The sequence below is a fragment of the Aegilops tauschii genome, chromosome 5 (assembly GCF_002575655.3).
Source record: "Aegilops tauschii subsp. strangulata cultivar AL8/78 chromosome 5, Aet v6.0, whole genome shotgun sequence".
NCBI lineage: Eukaryota > Viridiplantae > Streptophyta > Magnoliopsida > Poales > Poaceae > Aegilops > Aegilops tauschii.
This window is the reverse complement of record NC_053039.3, coordinates 452202583-452217400: the sequence shown is the minus strand read 5'-3', so window position 1 is coordinate 452217400 and position 14818 is coordinate 452202583. Positions and strand designations below refer to the sequence as shown.

The window sequence follows — 14818 nt, the reverse complement described above, 5'->3', positions numbered from 1 at the left end:
AGTAAAGGGAGAACTACTGCGATTGTGCCCTGGCCTTGACCGGATGAGCACCTTAGTAGAGAAAGCCGAAAACTGATTGTCATGATACGGCGAGAGCCGGTCAGCTGTTCGAGGGTTACAAAATCGTTGGAGATTTTTTCCGCGTCATGCAAAGGATCGGCACTTCCCGATCAGATGCTGACAGCACCCTGGCTTGGACCAGGGGCTGCGCACGTGCTTAATTATAAAACTCCTATGACTAAGTGAGGGCGTTTAAGCCGTACAGTCCGATTGCCTTGACTGTAAAGGACCATATAATTGGATCAAGATTGTTTAGAATCCATCCCGAACACCTCCGTACTACCTACGCGAGGGCAGAAGCCGACGACTGGCCAACCCTTAGATTACAAATAACACGGCCACACAGGAGGAAACAATTCAAAGCATAATAAAATTATTTTACAAAAACCGGCTTTGTTCCCATAATACAAGGCAGGGCAACATGAATACATTTATTCAAATATAATGTCCTGCGAACATTGCGCCGCCACAAGTCGAGACCCCTCTACGACATCCGCGAAATATCGCTCGGGTGCGCGGTGCTCCTTGCCCTCCGGCGGCCTGCTGGCAACTTCAACAGCGTTCATCTTCGCCCACCACATCTTGCAGCGAGCGAAGGCCATACGGGCACCTTCAATACATGCGGAGCGCTTGATGACGTCCAGCCGAGGATAGGCGTTCACCATCTGCCTCACGAGTCCGAAGTAGCTGCCAGGCATGGCTTCGGCTGGCCATAGCCGGATTGTCAAATCCCTCATGGCTAATTCGGCCACCCTGTGCAGCCCCACCAGCTGTTTCAGCTGATCGGTGAACGACACGGGAGGCTCTGACACCGCATATTGCGACCAGAAGAGCTTCTCCGTGGAACCCCTTCCTTCGGCTCGATAGAACTCCACGACGTCCGATACACTGCATGGTAGATCAGCAAAAGCCCCCGGGGAACTCCGAACCCGGGTTAGTAAAAGGTACTGCTTCTCCGCATACTTGCTTTGCATCTTAAAAGCCTTACCCGCCATGATCTTCTTGGCCTCCTGGATCTCCTGGAAGGCAGCCTGGGCCTCATTCCGTGCGGTCTCCGCGCTCTGACAAGCCTTGGTGAGCTCGGCCCCTTGAGCCGACGCATCATTCTCCAGGGTCTCACATTTGTTAACCGCACCTGGAGCTCCTGCTGGACTTCTTTGACCCGGGCCTTTAGCTTCTTACAGGCGGCTTGCTGCTGGATAGCCTTCTCCTCGGCCTCGCCCAGGGCCTTCCTCAGGGCCTCGACCTCGGTCGCGACTTCTACACGTACCACAATACCGCTGTCAATATACAGCGCATATTCTTTCCCGAACATATAGCAGGTCGTTCCTCACCTTGCTTCTCCTGGAGCCGAATTCTAACCTTGCCGAGCTTGTTCTCGGTCCGCTCCAGCCTCCGCTTCAGTTCGGAGACCTCGGCAGCATGCGAGGTCGCGGCCAGCAGGGACGCCTGCTTATCAATACATATTCAGTCAGCCTTATAATTAAGGATTGATCCTCTGTCCGGTTCTTCTCCCCAAACACCGGACAGTGTCTCAGGGGCTACGGACTACACGGGGTTCTTCTCTTTCTTACCTCGAAACCTGTTAACAGGCTGCTGCAGGCTTCATTAAGTCCGCCCTTGGCGGACTGAACCTTCTCGATCACCGCACCGATAAGGACACGGTGCTCGTCCACGACGGAGGCGCTTCGTAGCGCCCCCATCAGGACATCCGTCGCTCCTGGATAGACAGGAGCCACCGGTGAAGGCGGCGCACCCCCCTCCTTCAAAGGGGGCTGCTCGCCCGACTCCGGAGTCATATGGGTCTCCGGAATCGTATTCGGCTGAGGGCCGAACTGGATACGACCCTCCTCGCCAGTCTTCATGGGGATTGGCTCCCCCATGTGTCCGGCAGTGGATGTCTCGCCTTGTGGTGCCTCCCGGATAACGTCCTGGGCTCCTCCCTTCGGAGCGGTCCTCCGGGACAGCACTTCGGTGTCGTCCCTGTCCCAGGGGGAGTAAGCAGCCGGTGGCGACATGCTCGCCATCTCCGATGGAGCCAGCGAACCTCCAGATGAGGATCGCTGGATAAGGTCACGGGCCGGACCGCAATGCTGTAGTTAACCATGTTAAAATAATAAAGAGAAAGGGCTGGATGTGCGCATAAATAAGCCGTGTCACTTACGATGCGGCCTTGGGCTTAGTGCGGGGGCGTCGTTCCGAACTACTGTCAACGTCCCACGCGGTATTGACCGTTGTGGCGCCCTTCCCCTTTTTGGGCGCTTTCGCCTCCGGATGTGCCGAGGCCGCCCTCTTCTTCTTCTTCTTCTTCTCGGGAGGAGGGTTGTTTTCCTCCTCCTCCTCCTCTTCCTCATCATTGTCCTCAGGGACAGAGGAATGGGCCTCGTCGTCTTCGGATGTCGCGTCCGAAGTGCCCTTGTGACGGGGGCCACTCCTGGCCCCCTTGGCCTTCTTCTTGGCTTTCTTCTCCGGCGCCCTATATGGCGCCGGCACCAGCATCTTCGCCAGGCGCGGGATGACTGGTTCTTCGGGCAGCGGAGCCGGACACTAGATCCGCTTCGCCCTCTCCACCCAGTCCTGAGGGAGCAATACTGAAATCTCAGAAATCATCCTCGAAACATTTAAGTTGGGGATATGTCAAAAGTAACATACCTCGCTGGCGGGGTGTTTACAGTTGTGACCACGGTTTGAATCCGTGGCCGGCGGTTTCTCGTTGCCCTTAAAGAGCAACTTCCAGGCATCTTCGTGGGTGGTCTTGAAGAGCCTCACCAGGGTCCGATGCTTCTTCGGGTTGAAATCCCACAGAGGCCGTCCTCTGCGCTGGCATGGAAGAATCCGGCGAACTAGCATCACCTGGATCACATCAAAGAGCTTGACGTCCTTAGCTATCATGCTCTGAATGCGCGTCTGCAACGCTATCAGCTCATCAGACGAACACCAGTCCGGGCTCTTCTCGACCCAAGAGGTGAGCCACATGGGAGCACCGGAGCGGCATTCGGCAGCCGCGGCCACTACAACACGAACCCCCCTTAGCAACGCATCTATGCGTTGGTGCATGTCCATATAACCGTTGCTAAGGTCTACACCAACGGATTAATATGCATTATTGTTGGTGGTGTTGCAAAGGTCTACAACAACATATACACATGCGTTGGTAAACCATGTGAAAAAGTGTTGCATGGTAGCAACATATTGAGTGAGAGATCGACAACATATCATATGCGTTGCTAGCACCCTGCACAAAAGGATATTCAAATGGTCATCAAATGTATTTTATATATTGCCTTCCAGAATGATAAGATCAATCATGATAGTTAATAGGAGGAACAAATAATAAAGAGAAAGGTGTAATATATTAAATTTACTTTGTTGCATTACAAAGAACATGACTCCAAGGATTACATGTTTTGATACTAACTAGTACTAGCCAATCCTGGACGTTTCAATCAACGTCTCAACTATTCTAAAACATAATGTTTGAAACATTGACACCGGAAATGATGTCCTAAAATATAACATAACACTATCTAGTAGGAATGCCATTCCCGACCTTGCAATCAACATCTGAGCCATCCATCATCAAAATATCTTAGGAACCTACAAAAATAAAGGAATGAGATCAGTAACTTCCGGCAGAAAAAATGTCAATAGAGCAGAAAAATTTATAAGACAACATACAAAAGTTGAAGGCTATGCAATAATTAATCTGACTGCATGACCAATAATTTTGAACTTTTTTGTGGTCTTATGACTCGTCAGATTTTGCACTGGTGATAGAACTACAATTACAAATTACCTAGCAGAAATTCCTACTTGGCACTAGTGGTGTTCTAGGTTTTAGTGCCGAGAATATTGCATGGAACCAGTGCTGGTTCTAGGATTCACCAGTTGTGATTTGAAAACTATATTTTAAATTACACATACACAGACTACACTTAAATGTAGTAAAACACAAGCAGCAGCGTCCCTGCCTGGAACAATCCAGTTTCTGTAACCTGAAGATACAACATATGTATTGGTAATTTTGAGGAACACAGACCAATATTTCAAATGTAAGTATACTGACATTAAAGTTGCTCCATAGACAAACTGTGATCTCCATAAGCCAATACCATGGTTAGAATGGAGAATTCATCAAAACATCATTACTCACACAAAGGTCTCCAGACCAAATGATTCTCTAAATATGAATTCTCTTAAGATAATCTAAAATACTGAGAAATTTGTGTGCTTTGCATTGCCAATCTATTAAATTAATAGATAAACTTTTTCAGGCGAGATGGCTCAGTATTTAAACTAAAAGATTACTGTCAAAATAGAAGCTACTTTTTCAATAGTGATTAGTTTTTTTCGACGAAAAAATTGGTGCAAACTTGCATACTGTGTAGACAGCTTCATACATGTACATGCATCTAACTTTTCCTACTTGACTGAACAACTATACTGGTACAAAATGGATAGCTGCAATTACTCCTAGTAATATCCGTATAGCTTCTAGCTGCTGCATCTTGCATTGTACTGTAGGAATATGGCTAAGTTGCTATCAAGAAGTATAGATTAATAGACATACGAGAAACAAAAACCCATAGAGCGCCGCAAAAAAAACTACAATGAATGCCAACCACTAATCATAGACGCATCAATGCGGCATTAGAAATATGAGCGGACAAATCAGCCTAGGTGACTGAGCTATGGTACTGGATTATTGTACGGGATGAGGCAGATGACTAATTGATGGTGATGCACTACAAACCATCACTCTAGAGCGGCTGTGCCACATTTGTACATCTCGCAGTGCGCCACCCTTGTGCATATGGGAGTCGCCGCACCGCTGCTGTGCATCTGGGAACCGCAACCGAACCTCCGCTTTTTCAGCCCATCGAGTAGGCTCCTGCCCCTGCACTATTAATTTAGATATAAACTGGAGCTCAAAATCATTTAATAATCTACATTAGACAAACTTTCTAGTTACCTAAAAATTACAATGCCACACATTAGACTCTTCGAATCCACAGATAATTAAGGAACCAGCAGAAGCAACAACATGTAAAAGAAACACATCATCACATGGGCTTCTCTAGGAATAGAAGGGGAATTTTGTTTCTAGAGAAGTGGGATCCAAGATGTTTACAGAGAGATAAAACGAAATTAACGTGGCACCATTTAATATTTTAAGACCAAGCTAGTACAAAAGCTGAATAAATATTTAAGAAAATCCATCAGAGGTGACCTATGTAATGACTGAATAGTCTAAATAAAAGCAAATCTAAGTAATGGTTGAACAATTTTTGTCAGTACTTGCCAAGTTTAAAGAAACACTACCCATGTGCCTTTGCTGCCAATGTGGCATATCATATAATCAAGAGAATTTGATCCTTGTCACCACTCAGCTCCCTAATCGTGTACCATTTGTCCTGTCATTGGATAACGGATCATCAGTTCCTATATGAATGTACAAAATATGGGACAAGAATTCTACGATAAGGAAACTGACATGTGTTAGTGGCCTTCTGAACCAGGGGAGGGTCAAGGGTGTATCAAGGAAGCAAATGGGTTGCTCCACTTTCTCCAGTGCTGTCGTACGCTGTACATATCCATCTGCCCATGAAGCTGTATGCAATTAAAGCAAGTGAATCCTCACACAATCAGCCAAGGCAAGCTAAAAGTTTTTACATAATCTTACCTATCTGTGCATCTATTCTCAACAGTTTGAAACCACACGTGTAGGATAATTTCATACCAAACCAAAATCATGGTTACTGCAAGTATTCAGAGACTGGCAAACTGTTAGCTGACATCTCACGGGCACAAAAACTGCAAGGGGAAAATCACATAATGAGATACACGTGGACAAATAATTAGGTACAGCTGACACAAATCTCCCCGTCATGGAGTAGTACAACTTCAGTGTGGAAGTGGTTTGCAGAGCCCGGAAATTTCATTCCAAAGCCAATGTCAATACAGCCTGGAGCTCCTCCAGATCCTCCAGAACAGAGATGTTTTAGCTTGAAAACAAAAGGGGAAAAGCATCAGCAGTTAAATCGTACCTTTGGGTTTCATTATGCCTTACGGACCTATAAAGCACTATGTTTCTGATCCAAACTGTAGTACAGATTAACCGTCAACACAGCCGAGGCGGGACAGCACCGTCATCCGCGATCCGGCAGCAGCGCGATACAAACCAGAGGCGATGGAGCCGCGCCGGCGACCTGTGGTCACTAGGGTTGCTGCGGGGCACATGCAGAGGCGTGGAGAACGTCGCCGCGATGGAAAATCAGAGGAGAGGGCGCAAGGGAATCCGGGCCTATGAGCGACGGGCGTGGGAGATCGCCGGATCTAGCTGGTGAGGTGGCGGTTGAGGAGAGGACCGAGGTGAATCTGGGCCTATAAGCGACGAGTGTGGGGGAGCGCTGGATCTAGCCGGTGAGGTCGTGGTTGAGAGAGAGAAATCAGGGGAGAGGGAGAGGGCGCATAGAAATTTTGGCTGCGTGATTTATTTCTTTTTTGACATGGGTTGCGTAATATTTGGACAGGGACGACCGGATGAGGGTGGGGGGTGGGCACGAGGAGGCTATTTCTCAGGGAATGAGGAGGAGCATGGCGTGTGGGAAGTGGGAGATTAAACAAACAACACTTATTATCACATCATTGGTAGACATGTGTTGGTATAGGGGGGTCTCGTTGTAGTGGGCCCAGGTGGTGCCACGGGGTTCTGTGATGTAGAACCATTGTCTCTGCCACTCCTTCACTGTCTCCACAAAAATACCTTTCGGCCAGGAGACGTTTGGCAGCTTGCTCACCATGGCTCCTCCGCACTCCGCGTGCTGGACGTCTACCACCTTCGGCTTCACGTTGAAGACTTTGAGCCACAGCCCGAAGTGGGGGTGGATGCGGAGGAAGGCCTCGCACACGGCGATAAACGCCGAGATGTTGAGGAAGGAATTCGGGGACAGATCATGGAAATCTACCCCGTAATAATACATTAGCCCGCGGACGAAGGGGTGGAGTGGAAACGCTAGCCCGCGGAAGAAATGGGGGATGAATACTACCCTTTCTGTTGGCTCCGGCGTGGGGACGACTTGTCCTTCGGCCGGTAGACGATGGGCGATCTCTTTCGCCAAATATCCGGCCGCCCGAAGCTCAGTAATGTCCTCCTCCTTGACGGAGGAGACCATCCCACTTGCCCTGACCGCCGGATCCGGACATGGTTGCTTGAGTGGAAAGGAGATGAGAACTTGGGCGCTGGAGCTTGAGATCGGAAAGGCGGAGACGGAGAGAGAGCGTGAGAAGAGGAAGAGGGAATTCTTATCCCCTTATAAAGGCAGCAAATATTAAACGCCTCCTCGCTCACCTTAGGATTCGCCTGTTCCCAAGGGCTGTATAAACGGCACGGTTGGGTTACCTATGCCCGCATTGATGAGAATCCCGTAATAAGGGGACACGATCTCTGCTTCGACAAGACATGCCAATAGCAACCGCGTCTCGAAACGTGGGATGGCAGATGAAAAACGGTTCAAAATTATGACCGGACAGACACGATGTAAAGAAGCTGTCAACAGATTAGATTCGTGCAAATATTATATTCTCTCTGCGGTTGTGTAACAGGTCCGGATACAATCATCGCATTCGAAGACTATCTTGGAGTTCAGAGAAAGGGGAACCCGCCTTGCAATGCCGAAGACAACCTGCGCGCCGGACTCCTCGTCATTGAAGCCAGGTTCAGGGGCTACTGAGGGAGTCCTAAGGGGTCCTCGGGCGTCCGGCCTGTTATTCATTGGGCCGGACTGGTGGGCTGTGAAGATACGAAGGCCGAAGACTATACCCGTGTCCGGATTGGACTTTCCTTGGCGTGGAAGGCAAGCTAAGCGACCAGCTGTGAAGATTCCTTCTTATGTAACCGACTCCATGTAACCCTAGATCTCTCCGGTGTCTATATAAACCGGAGAGCATAGCCCGAATAGGGGACATTCATTACCATATTCATATAGGCTAGACTTCTAAGGTTTAGCCATTACGATCTCGTGGTAGATCAACTCTTGTAACACTCATATTCATCAAGATCAATCAAGCAGGAAGTAGGGTATTACCTCCATAGAGAGGGCCCGAACCTGGGTAAACATTGTGTCCCCCGTCTCCTGTTACCATCGATCCTAGACGCACAGTTCGGGACCCCCTACCCGAGATCCGTCGGTTTTGACACCGACACCGACCATCCTCTCTAAGCCCGGCGACTACCCAAAAAATCATTCAATAAAGCAGTGAGTTGCCACAAGACTCTGCAAAGTTTCTTCGTGGATGTTAGTTTAACTAAGATGTTGAGGGCATTGCTTACTTCCTTTGGTACCGCAGAAAAAAAAGTGACATACTTGACGTTTGAGATGAGATATACTAAAGGAAGATGAGATACTGGTTCCATAGTTGACTTAATTTAGTTTATTAAAGTCATCATCACTTTAGTTTTGCATAGTGCATGAAATATAGTTTAAAGGAAGATGAGATACTACTTGTTGGGCGTTGATGATTGGTTTCCCTCACATGTCAAACGAGCAAAGTCTTTTCCATGCACTAATCTTTGCCTATGAGCTATTTTACACCTGCAACATTGATAAACAGAAAGATGTTGATGATTGGTTTCCCTCACATGTCATATGCAGGAAGACATGGCGTATGCAAGTGATGAGAGTATGTTCGAGTATCTAAATGTTGTCAGCAAGATGTTTGATAGTGAGGCTGAAGGCTATGAATTCTACAACAAATATGCTCTTGAAAAAGGTTTTAGTGTGAGGAAAAGCTACGTTGAGTGGGATGGATCCAACAAATACATAATTTTAAGGAAAATTGTGTGTAGTCGTCAAGGGCTCTTTTTTGACATGGGTTGCGTAATATTTGGACAGGGACGACCGGATGAGGGTGGGAGGTGGGCGCGAGGAGGCTATTTCTCAGGGAATGAGGAGGAGCATGGCATGTGGGAAGTGGGAGATTAAACAAACAACACTTATTATCACATCATTGGTAGACATGTGTTGGTATAGGGGGGTCTCGTTGTAGTGGGCCCAGGTGGTGCCACGGGGTTCTGTGATGTAGAACCATTGTCTCTGCCACTCCTTCACTGTCTCCACAAAAATACCTTTCGGCCAGGAGACGTTTGGCAGCTTGCTCACCATGGCTCCTCCGCACTCCGCGTGCTGGACGTCTACCACCTTCGGCTTCACGTTGAAGACTTTGAGCCACGGCCCGAAGTGGGGGTGGATGCGGAGGAAGGCCTCGCACACGACGATAAACGCCGAGATGTTGAGGAAGGAATTCGGGGATAGATCATGGAAATCTACCCCGTAATAATACATTAGCCCGCGGACGAAGGGGTGGAGTGGAAACGCTAGCCCGCGGAAGAAATGGGGGATGAATACTACCCTTTCTGTTGGCTCCGGCGTGGGGACGACTTGTCCTTCGGCCGGTAGACGATGGGCGATCTCTTTCGCCAAATATCCGGCCGCCCGAAGCTCAGTAATGTCCTCCTCCTTGACGGAGGAGACCATCCACTTGCCCTGACCGCCGGATCCGGACATGGTTGCTTGAGTGGAAAGGAGATGAGAACTTGGGCGCTGGAGCTTGAGATCGGAAAGGCGGAGACGGAGAGAGAGCGTGAGAAGAGGAAGAGGGAATTCTTATCCCCTTATAAAGGCAGCAAATATTAAACGCCTCCTCGCTCACCTTAGGATTCGCCTGTTCCCAAGGGCTGTATAAACGGCACGGTTGGGTTACCTATGCCCGCATTGATGAGAATCCGGTAATAAGGGGACACGATCTCTGCTTCGACAAGACATGCCAATAGCAACCGCGTCTCGAAACGTGGGATGGCAGATGAAAAACGGTTCAAAATTATGACCGGACAGACACGATGTAAAGAAGCTGTCAACAGATTAGATTCGTGCAAATATTATATTCTCTCTGCGGTTGTGTAACAGGTCCGGATACAATCATCGCGTCCGAAGACTATCTTGGAGTTCAGAGAAAGGAGAACCCGCCTTGCAATGCCGAAGACAACCTGCGCGCCGGACTCCTCGTCATTGAAGCCAGGTTCAGGGGCTACTGAGGGAGTCCTGGACTAAGGGGTCCTCGGGCGTCCGGCCTGTTATTCATTGGGCCGGACTGGTGGGCTGTGAAGATACGAAGGCCGAAGACTATACCCGTGTCCGGATTGGACTTTCCTTGGCGTGGAAGGCAAGCTAAGCGACCAGCTGTGAAGATTCCTTCTTATGTAACCGACTCCATGTTGATGGGGAACGTAGCAGAAATTCAAAATTTTCTACGCATCACCAAGATCAATCTATGGAGTAATCTAGCAACGAGGGGAAGGGGAGTGAATCTACATACCCTTGTAGATCGCGATGCGGAAGCGTTGCAAGAACGCGGATGAGGGAGTCGTACTCGTAGCGATTCAGATCGCGGTTGATTCCGATCTAAGCACCGAAAGTACGGTGCCTCCGCGTTCAACACACGTGCAGCCCGGTGACGTCTCCCACGCCTTGATCCAGCAAGGAGAGAGGGAGAGGTTGGGAAGACTCCATCCAGCAGCAACACGACGGCATGGTGGTGGTGGAGGAGCGTGGCAATCCTGCAGGGCTTCGCCAAGCACCGCGGGAGAGGAGGAGGAGGGAGAGGGGTAGGGCAGCACCAAAAGGAGACTTTCTCGTGTGTGTATGGCAGCCCAAACCTCAAGTATATATAGGGGGGAAGGGGGCTGCGCCCCCCTTAGGGTTTCCACCCCCAAGAGGAGGCAGCCAGCCCTAGATCCCATCAAGGGGGCGGCCAAGGGGAGGAGAGGGGGAGGCGCCCCACTAGATGGGCCCTAAGGCCCATCTGGACCTAGGGTTTGCCCCCTCCCACTCTCCCATGCGCCTTGGGCCTTGGTGGGGGGGCGCACCAGCCCACCTGGGGCTGGTCCCCTCCCACACTTGGCCCACGCAGCCTTCTGGGGCTGGTGGCCCCACTTGGTGGACCCCCGGGACCCTCCCGGTGGTCCCGGTACATTACTGATTTCACCCGAAACTTTTCCGGTGACCAAAACAGGACTTCCCATATATAAATCTTTACCTCCGGACCATTCCGGAACTCCTCGTGACGTCCGGGATCTCATCCGGGACTCCGAACAACATTCGGTAACCACGTACATGCTTTCCCTATAACCCTAGCGTCATCGAACCTTAAGCGTGTAGACCCTACGGGTTCGGGAACCATGCAGACATGACCGAGACGTTCTCCGGTCAATAACCAACAGCGGGATCTGGATACCCATGTTGGCTCCCACATGTTCCACGATGATCTCATCGGATGAACCACGATGTCGGGGATTCAATCAATCCCGTATGCAATTCCCTTTGTCCATCGGTATGTTACTTGCCCGAGATTCGATCGTCGGTATCCCTATACCTTGTTCAATCTCGTTACCGGCAAGTCTCTTTACTCGTTCCGTAACTCACATCATCCCGTGATCAACTCCTTGGTCACATTGTGCACATAATGATGATGTCCTACCGAGTGGGCCCAGAGATACCTCTCCGTTTACACGGAGTGACAAATCCCAGTCTCGATTCGTGCCAACCCAACAGACACTTTCGGAGATACCCGTAGTGCACCTTTATAGCCACCCAGTTACGTTGTGACGTTTGGCACACCCAAAGCATTCCTACGGTATCCGGGAGTTGCACAATCTCATGGTCTAAGGAAGTGATACTTGACATTAGAAAAGCTCTGAGCAAACGAACTACACGATCTTGTGCTAGGCTTAGGATTGGGTCTTGTCCATCACGTCATTCTCCTAATGATGTGATCCCGTTATCAACGACATCCAATGTCCATGGTCAGGAAACCGTAACCATCTATTGATCAACGAGCTAGTCAACTAGAGGCTTACTAGGGACATGGTGTTGTCTATGTATCCACACATGTATCTGAGTTTCCTATCAATACAATTCTAGCATGGATAATAAACGATTATCATGAACAAGGAAATATAATAATAACCTATTTATTATTGCCTCTAGGGCATATTTCCAACAGTCTCCCACTTGCACTAGAGTCAATAATCTAGTTCACATCACCATGTGATTAACACTGACAGGTCACATCACCATGTGACCAACACCCAAGAGTTTACTAGAGTCAACAATCTAGTTCACATCTCTATGTGATTAACACTCAATGAGTTCTGGTTTGATCATGTTATGCTTGTGAGAGAGGTTATTAGTCAACGGGTCTGAACCTTTCAGATCCGTGTGTGCTTTACGAATATCTATGTCATCTTGTGGATGCTACCACGCGCTATTTGGAGCCATTTCAAATAATTGCTCTACTATACGAATCCGGTTTACTACTCAGAGTCATCCGGATTAGTGTCAAAGTTCGCATCGACGTAACCCTTTACGACGAACTCCTTTCCACCTCCATAATCGAGAAAATTCCTTAATCCACTAGGTACTAAGGATAAGTTCGACCGCTGTCATGAGATCCTTTTCCGGATCACCATTGTACCCTCTTGACCAACTCATGGCAAGGCACACTACATGTGCGGTACACAACATAGCATACTATAGAGCCTACGTCTAAAGCATAGGGGACGACCTTCGTCCTTTCTCTCTCTTCTGCTGTGGTCAGGTCTTGAGTCTTACTCAATACTCACACCTTGTAACACAGCCAAGAACTCCTTCTTTGCTGATCTATTTTGAACTCTTTCAAAATCATGTCAAGGTGTGCATCCTTTTGAAAGTATCATCAGGCGTCTTGATCTATCTCTATAGATCTTGATGCCCAATATGTAAGTAGCTCTATCCAGGTCTTCCTTTGAAAAACTCCTTTCAAACAACCCTTTACGCTTTCCAGAAATTTTACATCATTTCGGATCAACAATATGTCATTCACATATACTTATCAGAAATGTTGTATCGCTCCCACTCACTTTATTGTAAATACAAGTTTCTAACAAACTTTGTATAAACCCAAAAACTTTGATCACTCCATCAAAGCGTATATTCTGACTCCGAGATGCTTGCTCTAGTCCATGGAAGGATCGCTGGAGCTAGCATACCTTTTAGCATCCTTAGGATCGACAAAACCTTTCTGATTGTATCATATACAACCTTTCCTTACGAAAACTGGTAAGGAAACTTGTTTTGACATCCATTTGCCAGATTCCATAAATGCAGCTAATGCTAACATGATTCTGACGGACTTAAGCATCGCTACGGATGAGAAAATCTCATCGTAGTCAACTCCTTGAACTTGTGGAAATACTCTTTGCCACAAGTCGAGCTTCATAGACGGTAACATTACCGTCCACGTCCGTCTTCTTCTCAAAGTTCCATTTATCTCGGATTTCATGGCTTCTAACCATTTGTCGGAATATGGGCCCACCATCGCTTCTCCATAGCTCATAGGTTCATCGTTGTCCAACAACATGACTTCCAAGACAGGATCACGTACTACTCTGAAGTATTACGCATCCTCGTCGTCCTACGAGGTTTGGTAGTGACTTGATCCGAAGTTTCATGATCACCATCATAAGCTTCCACTTCAATTGGTGTAGGTGCCACAGGAACAACTTCCTGTGCCCTGCTACACACTAGTTGAAGTGACGGTTCTATAACCTTATCAAGTCTCCACCATCCTCCCACTCAATTCTTTCGAGAGAAACTTTTCCTCGAGAAAGGACTCGTTTCTAGAAGCAATTACTTTTGCTTCCAGATCTGAAACAGGAGGTATACCCAACTGTTTTGGGTTTTCTATGAAGATGTATTTATCCGCTTTGGGTTCGAGCTTATCAGCTTGAAACTTTTTCACATAAGCTGCGCAGCCCCAAACTTTTAAGAAACGACAACTTAGGTTTCTCTAAACGGTGTCGTCTCAACGGAATTGGGTGGTGCCCCTTTTAAAGTGAATGCGGTTGTCTCTAATGCCTAACCCATAAACGATAGTGGTAATTTGATAAGAAACATCATGGTATGCACCATATCCAATAGGGTGCAGTTATGATGTTCGGACACACCATCACACTATGGTGTTCCAGGCGGTATTAATTGTGAAACACTTTCCACAATGTCTTAATTGTGTGCCAAACTCGTAACTCAGATATCTCTATGATCATATCATAGACATTTTATCCTCTTGTCACGACAATCTTCGACTTCACTCTGAAATTACTTGAACCTTTCAATAATTCAGACTTGTGTTTCATCAAGTAAATATTCTCAGCATCTACTCAAATCATCTGTGAAGTAAGAACATAATGATATCCACTGCATGCCTCAGAACTCATTGGACTGCATACATCAAAATGTATTACTTCCAATAAGTTGCTCTCTTGTTCCATCTTACTGAAAACGAGGACTTTCAGTCATCTCGCCCATGTGGTATGATTTGCATGTCTCAAGTGATTCGAAATCAAGTGAGTCCAAGCGATCCATCTGCATGGAGTTTCTTCATGCATATATACCAATAGACATGGTTCGCATGTCTCAATCTTTTCAAAAACGATTGAGTCCAAAGATCCATCTACATGGAGCTTCTTCATGCGTTCTATACCAATATGACTCAAATTGCAGTGCCATAAGTATCTGGAACTATCATTACTATTTTACATCTTTTGGCACGAACATGTGTATCACTACAATCGAGATTCATTTTAGGTGCAAGACCATTGAAAGTATTATTCAAATAAGCAGAGTAACCATTATTCTCCTTAAATGAATAACCGTATTGCGAT

At 47.7% G+C, this 14818-nt stretch overlaps 1 long non-coding RNA gene across 2 annotated transcripts; it reads right to left on the bottom strand.

Moving 5' to 3' along the window:
- Positions 1-3394: 3394 nt before the first annotated feature.
- LOC120965276 (uncharacterized) lies at positions 3395-6973 on the bottom strand. 2 transcript variants are annotated; one of them, XR_005757899.3, is made up of 5 exons: positions 5744-6973; positions 5555-5670; positions 5383-5474; positions 4814-4962; positions 3395-3657 (listed from the first exon to the last, which is right to left on the bottom strand). It is a non-coding gene; the product is annotated as an uncharacterized lncRNA (long non-coding RNA). The 2 variants fall into 2 exon arrangements; XR_005757898.3 differs by having other exon boundaries at positions 4814-4957; positions 5744-6968.
- Between the last annotated feature and the right edge of the window lie 7845 nt (positions 6974-14818).